The sequence below is a fragment of the Medicago sativa genome, chromosome 7, assembly GCF_051527215.1.
Source record: "Medicago sativa cultivar Bolivia chromosome 7, Bolivia_mono, whole genome shotgun sequence".
In the NCBI taxonomy this organism is placed as follows: domain Eukaryota; kingdom Viridiplantae; phylum Streptophyta; class Magnoliopsida; order Fabales; family Fabaceae; genus Medicago; species Medicago sativa.
The window spans coordinates 45,455,403-45,476,062 of NC_140755.1; the positions used below are offsets into that span (position 1 = coordinate 45,455,403).

Consider the following 20,660-nt stretch of genomic DNA (forward strand, 5'->3'; position numbering starts at 1 on the left):
GAGAGAGAAAAAGGAAGAGAGGGGATAACAACATCATGTGAGTATTAGAGAGAAATTTGTCCAAAAGTTGTCAAAAAGTGGTTGTCAAAATATCATTTCTCATGAATATTAATAAAAATATAATGGGAAACATTTATACACTAGGACAGCCTCTCAACAACAACGAAAAAACACTAGACGAAATTTTTTTTATTGATCATGAATTTAATCACCATTTTCTTGATTTACATTAGAAAAATACGATTCTTTCCGTCTCAAATTATAATAGGTTTTAGCTATTTCACACATATTAGGAAATGTAATTAATTTTAAATATAAAAAAGATATTATGAGTTTTTTTACAAAATTGACTTTAATAAATATTATGGAAAAAATAAATTAAATAATTGAAAAAAGGGAGTCATAATAGTTATGAGTATAATATGAAAAGTAACATTAATATTTCATTGACATTGTAAAACGATTAATAGTTTAGGACAAATACTTTTTCCAAAATGACGTATAATTTAGGACGGAGGGAGTTTGATTTAGCCGTTTCCACGGTGCAATTTGGTTTGGATATATGCCAAAAACTTTTTTTTTTAACACGACTTGGTTTGGATGACTCTAAAAAAACGCCATTCAACTTGATTTAATGTTTAATTTGAATTGATTTTTGGTTATACAAATTACAATTCTAAATAAATTATATCAACATTGATATTATAAAATAATCACAATAAATTTATATGTTTGATGTAAAATATAATATAATATACAATTATTAAACATTAGTATTATTGAATATTAATGATCAATTATGTTCAAAATAGTTAAGAGGATAAAAAGATGTATTAAATTAGACTAATAATTATAAAAAAATCTTGTAAAAAAAAGTATTATAAAAAATATAAAAAAAATCAATGAATAATAGATAACACCGTATTCCTTTTTAAAAAATAGATTAACAGAATATTTGATACTAATATATAAATATTTAAGCCGTATAAATAAATAAATATTCCATTAGAGTTTGGCGGCATATGATGGAGGTTTCTTGGATGCCAACCTAGTTGAGATGTCGATGTTGCCTCTTGATGCCTATCCTCTCTCTCCTTGCTTATAAAAAAATAAAATTATTTAAGCCGTATAATCTGTTTTTGTTCGGTTGTGACAAAAAAAGAATCTAAAATCTGATTCAATTTTGTGCATTTTTTAAAATTTTGTTATTGATTTATGATTTTTTTTGTATTTAAATAAGTATAGAACACCATACTTTTTTTTTGGAAGAAGATTTGAACACCATGCTATCACCGGATAAGTCACAAACTAATCTTATTACTCAAAAAAAAAAAGTAACAAACTAATCAGATAGAAATAAAATAAAAGTCAACAACGGAGTTCATGTTAAACATTAAATCAATAATTCCCCTCTCTTCTCTCCTTCTCAAACGTCACCCCTTTCTTTCTTTTTTTTTTTCTTGTTAGAGGTATGATTTAGGGTCAATTTTGACCCAAAAATCACCCTCCAAGTTGTTTTCCCTTATATTCTATTTGAATAAGCGATTTCACATATTTTCTGTTTTCTTTCGTTTGTTTTTGTGATTTCGTCGTCTCTGAACGATTCTATTTGTTTTGATTTCCCGTCTTTGTGCGGTATGTTTTTTATTTCTCGTCTTAGTGCGGTGTTTATTTGATTCAGGTTGAAAGATTAGATTTGAGCAAGTGCAGATCCGATCAATGACAATGACTTTGGCGTCGTCAACGTTGCAGATCTGGAGACATGAGTATTTTGGGGACTTGAATATAGTCATATTAGTCATATTTGTAGGCATAGATACTTTGCTGTTTTATGCTATTAACATAGATGCTATGAATTTGTTCACAGATTCATCCTTTTTGTTTCTGACCAATTTAAATTTGTATTGTATAGATGTTGTAACACCCATACTAGACGTATCTAGAAAGTCTAGCATGTGCGTTATTTTAGTACTGGATACATTAAAATTTACAACATAAATTACATACGAATGAAGATTTATACAACAAATTGCGTTCATACATAAATCACATAAACATCTCGACCATACATATATAATTTCATCCTTAAAAAATCCAAAGCATCTTGCAGCAACACGAACGCACACTTGCTGAACATCCATCCGACTTCAAGCTTGCATAACATCCTGCTTATCTGAAACAAATAAGGATTGGGATGAGACATAATGTCTCAGTGAGTTCCCCTAAATCCTAGGCTATAGGTAACCTCAGGGGACACCTACGGTCACCACGTGTCTACATTACAACCTGACGGTTGATTATACGTGTGTGGTCATGTTTCCTAGACGGTAGTGCATGCTAGACCCGTCATAGGCTTATCTCACTTGTTATAGGCTTCACTTCCTATACGTGTCATGGCGGTCGAGGGGGAATCTAGAACCGCATTGCCAAGAATACACTCTACGTATCAAGGCCTAAACATAACATAATCATGGCACGATTCTATACCGGACGATTAGGGGAAACCTAAGGTCGTCATCGGTATCATGTTCATAACTTGCTCTATACATAACTTGTACTTGTCTTAGCATCTAATGCTCTTAACTTGATCATACATGTAATAATTCTTGCATAAACATAACATAATCATATCTGGCATAAACGTATCTAAGTTCATTCATTAGGTTAGCGTTGAACAAACAATATTTATCTTGGTTCATTTTACGGATAGTCCCAGGTGGAGCAACCCCGAGATCAATCCCATACATGACCGATGTACGTACATCAGACTCCCTCAGTGTCGTGCGGATCCCTTGAGGGGTCCCTTGAGGGGTTTACTTTCGTAAAAAGACACCACAGAGAAAACCGCGTCGCGAATCCCCATGCCTGCCTAAAGCAAGCAAAACAGTGAGGTTTCTCACAGTCTTACTCACCTAGGCGAGTAGATTTGCTGGGGAGGCAAGTGGTAGCTCGCCGTGGCGAGTTGGGGGCGAGAAGGACCCCCCTTTCAGAGTTCTAGCTCACCGTGGCGAGTAATAACTCGCCGTGGCGAGTTAGGACAGTCCAGAACACTTAAAAATGGTATTTTTGACCCAAAAACCTCAAACCAAGTGTCTCTAAGTATTTTGGAACATAATTGATCAAATGAAACTTGTAAAACATGCATATGGAAAGTATTAACATGTATAGCATGCATGGCATAAAAAGGGGCAACTAGACTAACACTTAAACCCTAGAATTTCTTATTATTCATAATATACATACATAACATAATCATAATCCCAAAGGGTGAGAATTCTATCTATGGAACTCACCTAGCAAAATCTTGAAGCATTAACAAGCGTCCAAGCATTAAAGCCCTAACTTGATTCTCTTGCACTCTTAACCCATACCATTCAAACTTGTCATCCTATTCTTGCAAACCAAGACTCCTTATCAAGCTCCAAACCATGCTCCTAACAACACCCTCAAAACACATAATCAAACCTTAACATCAAGAGGAATTCTTTGTGAGGAAGGATAAAAATATCAATCCATTCAAACTTAATATTATTACCTTGATCATGTAGAGACCATTCCTTGTACCAATTTAGAATCCAGCTTCCCCATACATCAAACCCTAGTTTTCCATTCACTTCTTCAAAAGGAGAAAATAGAAGAATCAAACACAATACACACTTCCTTATTCTTAATTGTCCACAAAGGAACAAGTTTGGAACTTACCATGTGAGGATGGAATGTCATGAAAGATTGGTGAAGAGAGAAAGAGAGAGTGGCGTGAGGGATGAGAGGAAAGAAGAGATTCCAACAAAACTCTAGCTTGCATACATCTCTATGATCTTGGAGAAACATAGATCAAAGCCTTGCCTTGAGGGAAGAAGATTTGATAAATTTGTGAGGTGGGAAGAGAGAAAAGAAATCGATGGAAGAAGAGAGAAGGAAGAGAAAGCTTATGCCAAAACCTAGAGAGAGAAACACAAAGGGAAAATGAGATATTTTGGCCCCAACTTGCTTAAATATCCCTTTTTCGTGAAATTACCAATTTGCCCTTGCCTCAAGCGTGTTTAAAACAACTCTGATACTTTTCCCGTAAAAAGCTGACATCTCATAAAATATTTCCATTAACTTACTTTTCATGAATTAAATTCATCTGACACGGTCAACGGGTAATATACCGATACTGACAGGCGGGATATTACATCCTACCCCCCTTAAAAAAAATTTCGTCCTCGAAATTTAGAGATCGAATACCAATCCTCATGAAAAAAACTTACCATCTATGGCCTGAGCCATACATATTTGAAACACCGATTCTCAAGAAGTTCATCGTTGCTTGTGTCTCGTCTTGTTTCTTGATTCACATACGTAAGCATATAGTTTTCTTGATCTTAATATCACTCAAAAATTAGAGTTATCACTTCACATCATGATTTGGGACATTTATGTTAAACATAGACTTATTATTTTGGATTGTATCTTACCCGCTTAACATAAAACATCTTTTCATGCATACATGATCTTTCTTACTGCACTTTGCAAATTAAGCCTCTTACATACATTACTCATATAGATGATTCCACGAATCTCTTACGAGTCTTAAGAAATCTTTCGATCTCATTGCAATCTTATTGCATCTTATCACACCCGAACTAGTGGGTAACTCATAAATCTTGACATAGAAGAGTGTAATCAAATTTGCCACTTCATTTGTCAATCTGATAACCTGTGGTTCACATGCTCTTGAAACTCTCTAGCAAAACTACTTGCACATACGTCAAACATTCTTAACACATTTTCGTGTATCTTATAGGATATTGGCTTCATACGAACATTGTCGTTTCCATAACATGTGCATACTTTCAAGTGCCGCCTCTTGTTAAATGATAACGATACGTGTTTTTTTTTTTAAGCTTTGGTATTCGGGTTCTTGGAACGAATAAATACATGACTAAAAAAAAAGATTTTATCATTTACCAAACTGAATTTGTAACGGTACCACAGAACCACCGGACGAGTTTCTATATTTTTGAAAAAGTTTTAACAACTCGCCCCAAACTTGTCCACAACAAGTTGGTCCTGAAGTTTGTACGTCTTAAGTGAGTTTGCTTAAAACGTATCTCATCAGTTTCGAAAATGTATAATTTCATGAGTTAAATAAAAACATCGTTCCCAAGTTCCATAATACCAATCTTAGCTTTAAAAGTTATAAAATCATGACTTAACATGCCTTAACAAGTATCGTTTTCACTCAACAAGTATTGTACACATGAGTATAAATTTCTTTACACATCAATCAAAGTTGCTTCTCTCTCATGATAACATGCTTAACTTCGAAGATAAATTCTTCCCTTGTTTAACCGATATACATACTTGCCATACCGCTTACATATCCATAGGAAATCCTTGGACCTCTTAACATTAACTTGATCCTCCACATCATCTTATTCGGTTATCGCTTGAGTGTTAATACCTTTCCAGAACCCAGTCATCATTCTTGATGCTTTAATTCTTTACTTGAGTCACAGGAGTAACTGTCTGAATCTTACATACTTCCCATTATCATCTTCCATGCATCCATCCTTACTTATCACATCGAGAACTCCTCGCTTGTCTTATGATACATTCTTGTTAAACTTGTGTTACCAACCGAACATTCTTTCATACTAAGAATTCCATGTTTCGTGATTAACGATTAGCTTCCATGGCGCTACTCTGATTCCCACCTGTTGGCTTAAACTAATACTCTAATCCATTAGAGCAATTGAAACTTCAATTCATGCTTATCACTTGGATACTTACTTCCCGAAATATTCTCAAGATCGTCCATGTTGCAACCAACGTCACAACCTTACACTTCTGTTGGTTGGATTCACCTACTGAGGTATACATAACATACTTGAACTTGACTCGAATTCCTTTAACAACTCATCTAGCACCTGAACATATCTTCCTTGAACATCTAGCCTGGTACCTTCGCACACTATATTTTGCTTAATCATACCAATGCTTGCTCGTTGATTTTCCTTTTAAAGAAAACTTCGTAAACAAGCGCAAGGGTCATTGACGTTGATGATTTTACTACTTTATAAATATATTGAGTTTTGGTCCCGGCCGTTGCTCTAAAATTATAGAACGAGTTGATAACACATACGTGCTATCAAACCTAGACTCTAATAAGTCTAGCCCGCTCTACGAGTGTCGAAGCAAACCGGTTCTTAGAAAATCTCGTGATTTTTTTTTAAATATCAACCTCAATCACCCATACGTGTAAATCTTTTCAAAATCCTTTAAACCTTATAGTTCAACTTCATAATGAGCCTTAGCAAGTTAATTAGGCAAAACATAGATACAAGCGATACGTCATAATTCCACATACTCCGTGAACCTTGTGATTTCTCATAACTTTGCACCGCTTTAACTTCTTGATTCATACTTCATACATAAACATCTGTGACTTTCCTTCTAAACGCCGGAACTTCTGTACTCTTGATTTTGGCTCGTTCTTGACTCTTAACACATTAACTTCCAAAGCTACCTTAAACCATATCGATTTCATTGATTGTTACCTATGCCTTTTTCCTTGAAAATCTTAGGATATGATATGCATTCGTTACTTGATGTCATAAAAGATTTTCATCACATAAAAGATTATTGTAAGGACATCTCACCAATAGTCATTGCAAACCATAGGAACGAACTGGTAGATTTAATAAAAACGGAAAGTTTCGTCCCAAGCTTGCTATTGGTGAGCTTCTCCAACTATATTTTCAGAAAACATTCTTTGCATGAAATTCTTATTCTCAAGTATACAATACACATCATTCACTCCTATCATCGTGAAATATTTTTATAACATATGCACGGAAACATCAACCTTTTTCGATACAATTCTTGGCACATCGGAAATCAATGCCTTAATCCTGATAACATAAAACTTTCTCTTAAGTCCTTAACTTCATTCATGTATAATACTATTCCTGAGAGCCCGCTGACTCCGTCAACATATGTCGACTTCTCGTTATCTTGTAACCTTGTATTGACATTCCAGAATATCATAAACCCGTTCCAACAACAACTCTTACCGAAACTTTCGGTCATGGGTAGATACATATATCCAACTTCTTCACTTACGGGTACATGAAGTATCACTAACACCTTACCCGACATTGTCGAAACGTTCCATCTTAACATGACCTTATCTTCCCGAAGGATTCAAACTTCTACTTAAGTAGTTCACCGGCCACCTTTTGGCACGATCAAACTTCTTCATCACATACTTCATTCCTCCTGGGTCCTATTCAGCTCTCAGGCATCCATTCTAATCGTTGAATGCTAAATTGAGTTGATCAGGCTCAACTAACAACAACAACTAGAAAATTTACCCAGAACCCAATGGTCCCACTTCCTTAGTTGTAATTTAATGACGGTCTGAATCGACCTGCTCTGATACCAAATGTAACACCCATACTAGACGTATCTAGAAAGTCTAGCATGTGCGTTATTTTAGTACTAGATACATTAAAATTTACAACATAAATTATATACGAATGAAGATTTATACAACAAATTGCGTTCGTACATAAATCACATAAACATCTCGACCATACATATATAATTTCATCCTTAAAAAATCCAAAGCATCTTGCAGCAACACGAACGCACACTTGCTGAACATCCATCCGACTTCAAGCTTGCATAACATCCTGCTTATCTGAAACAAATAAGGATTGGGATGAGACATAATGTCTCAATGAGTTCCCCTAAATCCTAGGCTATAGGTAACCTCAGGGGAAACCTACGGTCACCACGTGTCTACATTACAACCTGACGGTTAATTATACGTGTGTGGTTGTAATATCCCGCCTGACAGTATCGGTATATTACCCGTTGACCGTGTTAGAAGAATTAAATTATGGAAAAGTAAGTTCATGGAAATATTTTCACGTGGAAATGTTATTTATTTGGATTTACCCCCAAAATATCTCATTCTCTTCTTTCCTTTCTCTCTCTAGGTTTTGGATTTGGTTTTTGCTCTCCCTCCTCTCTTCTTTCTCACGCCCAACCTCTCTTCTCTCCATCAAATCTTTCTAAAATTTCTTCCCCCCATGGCAAGCTTAATCTAAGTTATTATCCTTCATGATCTTTCAAGTCAAGGGAGGTTTTTTCTTTGTTGATCTCTCCTTCTCCTCTTAAGAAAGGATTCATGAAGTTAGGGTTTGAAGATGTTATTTGAGGGTGAGGGTTGGAACTTGGTTTTGAGATTGGCAAGGTTTCTTCTTGGTTAAGAATTTAAGAGGGAAATAATTAGAAGTTGGAATCAAGAGCTAGGGTTTGGTTCTTGGTAAGATGGAAGAGGATTCAAGCAAGGTTTTCTTCAAAGATCAAGAAATTATGGTGCTAGGGTTGCAAGAAAGAGCAATAAGATGGATTGGTCTAAGTCAAGGAAGCATGTGTTCAAAACCTAGGGTTTTGGCTTGATTGTGCTTGGAACTTTGTGATGCTTCAAGAACTTGTTTAGGTGAGTTCCATAGCTAGTTTTCCTACCCTTTGGGATTATGATTATGCCATGTATGTTTAGTATGAATAACATGAAATTCTAGGGTTTATGTAATAGTCTAGTTGCCCCTTTTTATGTCATGCATGCTATACATGTTAATACTTGCCATATGCATGTTTTATAAGTTTCCAATGATCAAATATGTTCCAAAACACATAGAGACAATTGGTTTGAGGTTTTTGGGTCAAAAATACCATTTTTAAGTGGACTCGCCACAGCGAGTTATTACTCGCCACGGCGAGCTAGAACTGCGAATGGGGGGTTTTTCTCGCCCCCAACTCGCAGCTGCGAGCTGCTGCTCGCCTCCCCAGCAAATCTACTCGCCTAGGCGAGTAAGACAGGGAGAAATCCCATTGTTTTGCTCGCTTCAGGCAGGCGTGGGGATTCGCGACGCAGTTTTCTCTATGGTGTCTTTTAACGAATGTAAACCCCTCAAACCAAGGTCCTAAATGATTATCAATGAAAGCATGATTTTTATGATATGAGGCAAGTATTAAGCATGTTAGTAAGGCATGGCATACGAGAGAAATCATGTTATGAATCGGGTAGCAAAATATTCATTAAGCAAGGGAAAAACTAGATCCTCGACATAGTTGTCGAGAACTAGCTAGTTAGCAAGATCCCTAGAATGTTAAGACGCGAAGTATGCTATCTTCGCACATGGTTAAGATTAAGATAGTAAGGATGTTAAGTCGTGGTTTGATTAGTTAATCACTCCACCATGATTAAGAACTTACAAGCATGAACAAGTATGTATTTAACGATAATCGGATCGACTCAAGGGTCCGAGGTAATAAGCAAGCAAGTATGAATATGTTTATGTATACGTACGACAAGACTATGACTAATAAGTAGGTGGCATGTCTCTTGCTATCCACATCAGGGGGATACAAGAGGTTCTCGGTCTAAGGGGAACGATTCAAGCCGTAAGGGACCCGCATGTCACTGAAATAAGCAAGACGTAGGTGCTCGTGTCTCTTGTTATCCACGCCAGGGGGATACGGGAGGTTCTCGACCTAAGGGGAACGGTTTAAGCCGCAAGGGACCCGCACGACACCGAGGGAGTCCGATGTACGTACATCGGTCATGTATGGGATTGATCTCGGGGTTACTCCACCCGGGACTATCCGTAAAATGAATCAAGATAATAATTGTTTGTTCAACGCTAACATAATTGAATGAACTTAGATACGTTTATGTATGATATGATTACGATTATGTTATGTTCATGGTTATGCAAGAGTGAACCCATGCAAGTTTATGTTTAAGAATAAGAGCATTAGATGCTACATGACAAGTTCAAGGCATGGATTAGAGTAAGTAAAGAACATGATACCGATGACGATCTTAGGTTTCCCCTAATCGTCCGGTTTAGCATCGTGCCATGATTATGTTATGTATAGGCCATACATAGAGTGTATTCTTGGCAATGCGGTTTTAGACTCCCCCTCGACCGCCATGACACGTATAGGAAGTGAAGCCTATAACAAGTTAAGTTATGATTATGACGGCTCTAGTATGCACTACCGTCTAAGTATGCAAGTCCCCACACACGTATAATCAACCGTCAGGTTGTAATGTAGACACGTGGTGACCGTAGGTTTCCCCTTGAGGTTGCCTATAGCCTAGGATTTAGGGGAACTCACTGAGACATTATGTCTCATCCCAATCCTTATTTGTTTCAGATAAGCAGGATGTTATGCATGTTCGGAGCCGGATAAATATTACGTCAAGGGTTCGTTCGTAAAGCTGCGGGACGATATGGACATCAAGGATGTATTTTTATGTATGGATGAGTTGTATTGTATTATGATTTATACGAATGTGACTTGATGTAATTATTATTCATTAGTAAAATTTTATGTTGTATATTTTAATGTATCCAGTACTAATATTAACGCACGTGCTAGACTTTCTAGATACGTCTGGTATGGGTGTTACAATTGGTATCAAAGCAGGTCGATTCAGACTGTGCCTTGGGTCATTAAATTACAACATAGGAAGTGGGACCATTGGGTTCCGGGTAAATGTTCTAGTTGTTGATGTTAGTTGAGCCTGATCAACTCAATTTAGCATTCAACGATTAGAATGGATGCCTGAGAGCTGAATAGGACCCAGGAGAAACGAAGTATGTGATGGAGAAGTTTTATCGTGCCAAAAGGTGGCCGGTGAACTAATCAGGTACAAGTGTGAATCCTCCGGGAATGTAAGGCATGTTAAGAAGGGACGTTCCGACAATGTCGGGTGAGATGTTAGTGATCCTTCATGTACCAGAAAATGAAGAAATTGGATATATGTATATATATAATCATGACCGGAAGATTCGGTAAGAGTTGTTGTTGGAACAGGTTTGTGATATTCTGGAATGTCTGAGCAAGGTTACAAGGTAGTGAGAAGTCGACATGTGTTGATGGAGTCAGCAGGTTCTCAGGAATAGCAATATGTAAATAAAGTTAAGGATTCAAGAGAAAGATTTATGTTATCAGGATTAAGATATTGATTTCCGACATGCCAAGAACTGTATCGAAAAAGGGTGAGGATTGCCATGCATATGTTATAAAATATTTCACAATGGTAGGAACAAATAATGTGCATTGGATACTTGAGAATAAGAATTTCATGCAAAGAATGTTTCTGAAAAATGGAGTTGGAGAAGCTCACCAATAGCAAGCCTGGGACGAAACTTTCCGTTTTTATGAAACCTACCATTTCGTTCCTATGGTTTGCAATGACTATTGGTGAGATGTCTACACAATAAACTTTTATGCAAAGAAAATCTTTTATGACATCAAGTAACGAATGCATATCATACCCTAAGATTTTTAAAGGAAAAGACATGGGCAACAATCAACGAAATCGATACGGTTTAAGGTAGCTTTGGAGGTTAATGTATTAAGAGTCAAGAACAAGCCAAAATCAAGAGTATAAAAGTTTCGGCATTAAGAAGGAAAGTCGTCGATGCTTATGTATGAGGTATGAAGTAAGAAGCTAAAGGGATGCAAAGTTATGAGAAATTGCAAGGTTCATGGATTATGTGGAATTATGACGTATCGCTCAAACCTATGTTTTGCTTAATTAACTTGCTAAGGCTCATTATGAAATTGAACTATCAGGTTTAAAGGATTTTAAAAAGAATTACGCGTATGGGTGATTGAAGTTGACATTTTGGAAATTCACAAGAGATTTCTAGGAATCGGTTTGCTACGACATTCGTAGAGCGGGCTAGACTTATTAGAGTCTAGGTTTGATGACACGTAAGTGTTATCAATCCGTTCTATGAATTTAGAGTAATGGCCGGGGCTAGATTTAATATATTTATAAAGTAGGAAATCATCAACGTCAATGACCCGTGCGCTAATTTACGAAGTTTTCTTTAAAAACCTAATCATGCATACATGTTTACCTCGGAACCTTGATCGGTCCGATTAATGGTAAGTTCATACTTAATCATGCTTGTTCATTCTTAATCATGGTGGAGAGATTTAACTAATCAAACCACAACTTAACATACTTGCTACATCACTCTTGATCATGTGCGAAGACAACAAGCTTCGCGTCTTATCATTCTAGGGATTCATGCTAACTAGCTAGTTCTCGACAACTATGTCGAGGCTTTAGTTTTTCCCTTGCTTAATGAGTAACTTACTACCCGATTCATGACATGATTCTCTCGTATGCCATGCCTTACTAATATGTATAATACTTGCCTCTTTAACATAAGAATCTTGCTTTCATTGATCATCATTTGGGACCTTGGTTTGAGGGGTTTACTTTCGTAAAAAGACACCACGGAGAAAACCGCGTCGCGAATCCCCATGCCTGCCTAAAGCAAGCAAAACAGTGAGGTTTCTCACTGTCTTACTCGCCTAGGCGAGTAGATTTGCTGGGGAGGCGAGTTGGGGGCGAGAAGGACCCCCCTTTCGGAGTTCTAGCTCGCCGTGGCGAGTAATAACTCGCCGTGGCGAGTTAGGACAGTCCAGAACACTTAAAAATGGTATTTTTGACCCAAAAACCTCAAACCAAGTGTCTCTAAGTATTTTGGAACATAATTGATCAAATGAAACTTGTAAAACATGCATATGGCAAGTATTAACATGTATAGCATGCATGGCATAAAAAGGGGCAACTAGACTAACACTTAAACCCTAGAATTTCTTATTATTCATAATATACATACATAGCATAATCATAATCCCAAAGGGTGGGAATTCTATCTATGGAACTCACCTAGCAAAATCTTGAAGCATTAACAAGCGTCCAAGCATTAAAGCCCTAACTTGATTCTCTTGCACTCTTAACCCATACCATTCAAACTTGTCATCCTATTCTTGCAAACCAAGACTCCTTATCAAGCTCCAAACCATGCTCCTAACAGCACCCTCAAAACACATAATCAAACCTTAACATCAAGAGGAATTCTTTGTGAGGAAGGATAAAAATATCAATCCATTCAAACTTAATATTATTACCTTGATCATGTAGAGACCATTCCTTGTACCAATTTAGAATCCATCTTCCCCATACATCAAACCCTAGTTTTCCATTCACTTCTTCAAGAGGAGAAAATAGAAGAATCAAACACAATACACACTTCCTTAATCTTAAGTGTCCACAAAGGAACAAGTTTGGAACTTACCATGTGAGGATGGAATGTCATGAAAGATTGGTGAAGAGAGAAAGAGAGAGTGGCATGAGGGATGAGAGGAAAGAAGAGATTCCAACAAAACTCTAGCTTGCATACATCTCTATGATCTTGGAGAAACATAGATCAAAGCCTTGCCTTGAGGGAAGAAGATTTGATAAATTTGTGAGGTGGGAAGAGAGAAAAGAAATCGATCGAAGAAGAGAGAAGGAAGAGAAAGCTTATGCCAAAACCTAGAGAGAGAAACACAAAGGGAAAATGAGATATTTTGGCCCCAACTTGCTTAAATATCCCTTTTTCATGAAATTACCAATTTGCCCTTGCCTCAAGTGTGTTTAAAACAACTCTGATACTTTTCCCGTAAAAAGCTGACATCTCATAAAATATTTCCATTAACTTACTTTTCATGAATTAAATTCATCTGACACGGTCAACGGGTAATATACCGATACTGACAGGCGGTATATTACAGATGTACTCTATCAATTTGAATGAATGAATATGATTTACTTTTAAAAAAAAAAACAACAGAGTTCATGTACACTGCTTGATAGGTCGCCAACAAAAAAGTTGCTGATCTATCTTTATATAAAAGTGTAAGTTTTTACTAATGTGCATGGGAATTTTTTTTGTTGGAGAGTAATATATATCGAATATCGTGTATATTTTGTTTTAGAGAATGTCATTAATTATTAGGCAGATATTTATTCTTCTGTCAATTTACATATAATCTCAGGATATAATTTGCAAGTTATTTTAGTGAAATGGTGGGTCTCTAAAACCGCCCTTTTGTTTGTGATGACAAGCACTAATTTGGAGAGTGTTGCATATATCTTTTATTTTTTGCTTGCACGTGAACCGTACGTTAGTTATCGACTGTCTTATTCTCTTAAATAGTAGAGCTACTTGTGCCCGTGATCATGTTCAAACAAAATGGGTACGATTGATGTTGAAGACATGTTTAACATTAACATCAAATTAACATTATTGGAGTTTCTTTTTCGTTTCTTCTTGGTACGACATGATGGGAGAACTAGTGAGAAAAGGACACGTGAGAAATCTAATTAGTTCGTACTTAAAATAATTATAAATGTATAATAAGAGTGTATTTTTTTGGTAAAAAGGAACCCAATTAACGATAACTCAAGAGATTACAAATATTAAAGAATTTAAAAGAGGACAAGAGTTCTTTAAAATGGATAAAGAAAAAGAGCTCTTATGACCCAACGAAGCAATAAAATTAGCATATTCATCGGAGCCACGATTAATTAGTCGAATTGATGGCTGTCAATTAGGACATTTGAAAAGTTGAAGAGGTTCATCAAGAATACTTTGGAGGTGGGGGCAAAGGAGTGATCTCGGATTGAACAAAATTATTCATCAAATCAACAAAATTATTAAGGGCATTGATTAAGAAATTCCTTAATAGAAACATTGTCTTGAAAATATAAAACTTTACTTTTATCTTAGCACTAACTACACTCTTTTGACGTTTTATCCTTTTATTTTTTACAGAATCATTTTTTATCATTGAAAGATTGTCGCGGATGAGATATTTTAAAAAATAAACGATAAAAATGGTAAATTTCATCCATAAGTTGTAACTCAACTGACAAAAATGTTGAAATTGTCACTTGCATGTGAGTTTTTAATAACAATTGTCACTTCGTCTATTTACTAAAAAAATTGCAAATTTCAAAAATTTTGAAAAAAAATTCATTTTCAAGAGAAACTAAAAACGAACCTAATGAATTTTTAGTGACTAAAAACTTATAACCAATTCTTTATATATTTATAATTACTCATTAAAGTTCATAATCCGCACTCCCTGATCCAAGATCTTGGACACGCCACTGCTCATGCATGTATGGTTCCAGATGCATGCATTTTTTCAAACTACGAAATGGTGGGATGCATGTGTAAGGGAATGAAGGCTATGGCCTCCACAAGATAAAAATATAAATTTAAGATACTCAAAATGTTATTTTCAAAGTTAAAATATATGATTTGTTGTCTCCGTTAGCATAACTCAGTTAGCAATGACAATGCATTGTCATATTCTGGGCGGGGTTCGAACCCCGAAAACTCAACTTATTTACCGTATAAGGTGAATTCTAATCACTAGGCTACTTGATAACACACACACACACACACACACACACATGGCTTGCTAAGGTTTGGTTCCTTTTGTAGGTTAGATTCTAGAGTTAGAAAACAACTGCACGGGTCTTATGAGCTAAAATCATTTCATAATGTATTTTGTTTTGGTGGTGTAGTTATAATGTAAATTTGAAAATACTTAATACTCAATGAATGTTTCAATAATCAAAGGATTAATTTTAGCTTAACTGCATGGGTTACATAATATTACTATATCTAAAATAAAAATAATAGAGACACAAAATACTTGCAATCAACAAACTTTTCAATGTCAACTTCATACAAATTAAAACAACTTCTGAATGGTCAAAAAACTTAAGTAAACAACTTTAAAAGATATTGCAAAATGATCTGAAAGTTGAGACATTATGTGGCGTTATCATGCTTGATCTTGGAGCATTTTCTTTTGACATTGTTTTCAACCTTTTTGTTTTCTTAACTTGAAGAACATTTTTTCTAAGAAGTCTAGCCTTTGCTGCTCTATTTTTTCTCTACCCATCTTCAAAAATTAAGTGCTCGTTTGACTTGTGATGATCCATCTTAAACCGAAATTTGTCAAAAGTTGTGATTCCAAAATCTTTCCCAAGCTATTTTCATATCTGCAAAAAGATACCATAACCACAACCACTCATTGTATAGCAACAATTGACTATAATTAATGAAAAAGTAAGCAACAATATAGTGACACCTAAATTTTGATTGAAACTACTTATAGTTGAACAAATAGGACTCCAAGGAAATAGGCAAGAAATCAGATATGATGCACAAAAATCAAACGAAAAAGCAAGTCCATGTTGTGATAACTGATAACTAATTATTTATGTTAATACTTGCCTTGGTTATTCTTGAACCCGTCACAAATTCCTTGTGTATGTAGAAGTTTAATTCAACTAAACATTATTCATCCTATTTGTTTCATCACATATGAAAGGAAAAATCACTTCTCATATTGTTCAGTAGCATATATGAGCATCTTTGAAATGCATGTACATGCGCAACCAATTAAAAGTTTTCAAATTATCCAATTCAATGTAAAACCAATACAGGATATTTAGGATTAGAAACTGATTTACATGTCTGAAGTTTAAGAACCATTAATACCGACTTAGGCTTATAGAAGCTTGTGGAGATCCTACTTGAGAAAGAGTTCTCTGCAGAAGACCTTTAAAGACCCGTATAAAAATTGAATTGGAGACTAATACCAGTAACTAACAACTAACAACTTCCTAACTATTAACTTTAAACCATTATTGCAGGCCACTGTGACATATCATACTTATTGCCAATTATCGTTCAAATCAAGTGATTTCAAAACAATTTCTTGACTGACATAGCTTGTAAGTTTCTTTAAAGGTGGAGAAATATGATGTAATTCTTCACATATCTCCTAATTGTACCTTTTTTTTCTTTCAACTTGCATAATCATTTTTCTTCCAAGATTCACTGTGTTGAATTTGGCTATTGCAAAACCATTCAACCTACAAAAATAGATAATGAAAGTGTCTATTTTAGATGAACAAATCTGTCATATAATTGTCAAAATATGAAGTAAATTATAATACTTTTACAAATTATCAAATTGTAATTGTCTTTGGTCATTATTTAGCAATAGAAGTAACATGCTATCACAGGTAAAGTTAAGAATCATAAAACAATCATGCACAACCACCCTATATACAACCATGCTCAACGCTTCAAAGCAACCAGATAAAGAAACTGGAAAATGAAGCAACTTACCCAGACCGACCATAATTAAAAACCTTTCACAAATCAAAACATGCAAAAAAAAATCTAAAACCTTTTACAACTCAAATTCAAACTAAAAAGGCTGAATTAGAATTAGAATACACATCATCTTGGGGTCTTAAACCAAAGCATCTTCTTCTAATATTCTCAAGTGAAAATCTTAAACATTCATAACCCAAAAGAAAAAAATCAGATGAAACGCAACAAAACATGAAAGAAAAAAACAATTAAAATTGCAAAAACAAAAATAAAAGATGGTCAATGGGAGCAGAAATCAAATCTGTCACAGTTAGGGTTGAGGGTTTCTATGAAAATCAAATAGGGAAAGTGAAAATGGATTCTTTCTCTTTGTCTGGTGAGTGTGTCGAGATTGTAAAGAAGGGCGTGATTTATTTGAGGAGTGAAAGAGAAAAAGAAGTGATTCAGGAAAAGAGAGAAAGAGAGATCGCGGAGGAAGAAGAGAGAGTATGGAGGAAACGGTTTTGAGAGATGAGGAGAGAAGAGAGAAATTGGGCATTGAAAACAAATATCACGATAAACAACATATACCTAGTAAATGCACCAATTTTTCACTTATTTTTTCAAAGGAAAAATTTGAAATTCAAACTGACTTGAATTTAGGAGGGAAATATTTGTAGGGTTAACCTGATTAGCATTTAATGTTGCAAAATTAGAGCCAAAATTTTAGGGTTTAGTAGTTGCAAACCTAATAACTTTTAAGAATAAGAGAGAGGGACACACCTTGGATAGTGTAATCATTGAGTCTTTTGGAGATGTGAAAAGATTTGGAAAGATGGTAGAAATTAAGATTCCTCTTGGAGAGCTTGTTAAGGCTAAAACTTGTAACTCTTTTCTATATATGTTTGTAAAGAACTTTTTGATAGTGAGGTGGAGAGAACTCTCTCCTCCATATGTAGGTCATTATTAGGCCGAACTGGATGAACAAATCCTTGGTATATTGTTCTGTATACTCTACTCTCTTTATCTTGTTATTCTTTGATTTGATTGTGATTTTAACGTAGGTGATCTAGTGCGGCACATCTCACCTAATGTTCTAGTTAAGTTTTTAAATCTGAGCCGTTTAATATATCTAATGATTGTTATTAATAGTTCTTATTTCTCACAATAGATATTAGTTCTCACCGGATACGCTCCCTATATATATATATATATATATATATATATATATATATATTTATATATTCATATCGTGTTTGTTACATTTTTTTAATATTTAAATTTATTCTTATCTATTTGTTACAGATGTTATTTGTATTGAAAATTGAACGTATTTTTAGAAAGAGAAAAAGTCACCCCAAAAGAGTTGAAATAAATTATTTTCTTTATATATAGTATAGATATAGAAGTATAGATTCATTTTATTATATTTGTCTAAACCAGGATGCTATCCCACCGTAAGTTTTACCACCACACTCCAAAATTTGTAATCAATTTGTGAGTTGTCATCACAATTTGAGTTTCTTTGTTGAAGCTCAGTTGAACAAAAGTAAATTTGAAATTGATTTGAATCAATTTAGACATTTATAACTCTAGATATGATAGAAATACTGCATATGATCTCATTATTGCTTTAAACTAATGAAACAAAACAAAGCTAAAAAGAATGTTCAGTTAGTCAATGAATTGAAAGAGTGGACAATTTATTACATTCAAGAACTAAAGATCATTAAACTACATTGTTTTATCTTGGTTTTTCGGGTGTCAAACATTGATTACGTTTGAACCTTTTTAACCGGTGATATCTCATTTTTTCTTGGGAAGGAAAAAATAAGCAAAACCCTTGAGAATCGAGGTCCGGGAGTTGTTTTCGCTACGGGAAGGTGTTAGGCACCCATAACGACTATAGTATCCTATAGGAACCGTCTTTAATTTCTACGCGCGCGCTTTATTTTTAAATGCTATTTTGAAAAGTGATATTGGGCCTAAGAGTTTTCTAAGTGAAGAATTGGAGAGAGAAGAATGTGTTTGAATTTTTATTTTATTTTAATTGAAGGAATTTTGTCCTTGCCTACTTACCCGTTTAAGGGATCAAATCCACCGTAGTTCTCTTCCAAAAAATGTTTTTGTTTTTGTTGGTTGATTTTAAGTTTGAAAATGGGACTTTGAAGAATAAGAGAGAGAGGCCTCAAGGGCATAAAGATTTGGAAAATGTGAGGTGAAATTAGTTATTTGCAAAAACAAGTCAAAGTTGGAATTAGTTTCATTGATGCTTTTATTAAGAAAATAAAGAGAAAAAATCACTTGGAATGTGTTCCAAGAGTTTATTTGAAAGAAAAATTTGAGTGAGATGGTTCAAGTTTTTTTTTGTTTGGAAAATTGGAATTTTTTCTAAATGTAAAACCTAAGCATACATCTAAACATGCAATTACCTAACCATACATCTAAACATGCATATCCTAGCCATACATCTAAAGTGAGGTGTGTGCATGTGTCGGTGCTTGTGTCGGTGTACATCATTAGAGTCCATTGTCCTTTACATCATTGGCCTAGATACATTCTATGGTCTTGCAAGAATTTAAAATTGCATAAAAAGTAAAGTACAAAAAAAAATCCTAAGTTTTTTACATTCTAACTCTTGGTAAAAATTAAAGTGCAAGAAATTAAAGTGAAGGAGGAGATGAAGTATGGAATGCTCATGATGTATGAAACAATGAACAAATGGTTAGTAATAATAGGCATAGGATAGTAGAAAAATTGGCAAGGAAATAAAGCATAAAACATGGTAAAAATGCAAGAAAAAGTAGCAAAAATGCTCTTAATAAAACACCCAAAATTCCAAGGCAAATGCAAGAGACTCATAACTCTCCATTTTGACATTTTTCAAAGGGTCTAGGTTCAGCCCCAATGTGAGAGTTATGGGAAAATGACAAGTCAAGAAACCATGGTATTTTATTAAGCCTATTTTGCACTAATTCACATGTTAAAGAATCAAGTAATTTGCCATACAAGGAGTCAATTATCACATATCACAAACCAGCACCAAAATACCAAATCAACCACCAAACAATACTCCAAAATTATTCAACAAGTCACAATTATTATGAACCAAACAATTGGAATTAAAACATGCAAAAAACTTCACAAAATCGGACAAAACAACACAAGATTGAAGCAATTTCTCCATGTATTTTCTCTAACAATTTTCAGCATACAAAATTAACAAGAAACAATCCTAAATCGTTCAACAAAAATTGCAACAAGAATTCACCAAATTTTACAAGCCTTTCATCAAGATTTTTCAATAAAAAGTACAAAAAAAAAAGCATTAAACCAAGGCAAAATAATTCTCTAGTATTTCTTGATCAATCTTGACATGCAATATATCGAAATTGATCAAAATATACTAGAAAAATTACAGGAATTTTCTTGGAATTTTTCAAAGAGATTTTAGGCATGCAAAGGTACGTTTAGCAAGAAAAAGTGTAGTAAACAGCAAGAAAATAAGGAGAAAGTAGTAACAAAAGTCCAAGCCCAAGATAAATGGATCCTGGATCATCCAAACGCGTGAGGATCGTTGGATTGATCCAGCTAGATCTAACGGTTGAGGAACAAGAA

The 20,660-nt window shown here is 34.8% G+C and overlaps 1 long non-coding RNA gene across 1 annotated transcript; it reads right to left on the reverse strand.

The window, feature by feature from the left end:
• Positions 1-15,585: 15,585 nt before the first annotated feature.
• Positions 15,586-17,602, reverse strand: LOC146906171 (uncharacterized). The gene is made up of 2 exons (XR_015019656.1): positions 16,736-17,602; positions 15,586-15,937 (listed from the first exon to the last, which is right to left on the reverse strand). It is a non-coding gene; the product is annotated as an uncharacterized LOC146906171 (long non-coding RNA).
• Between the last annotated feature and the right edge of the window lie 3,058 nt (positions 17,603-20,660).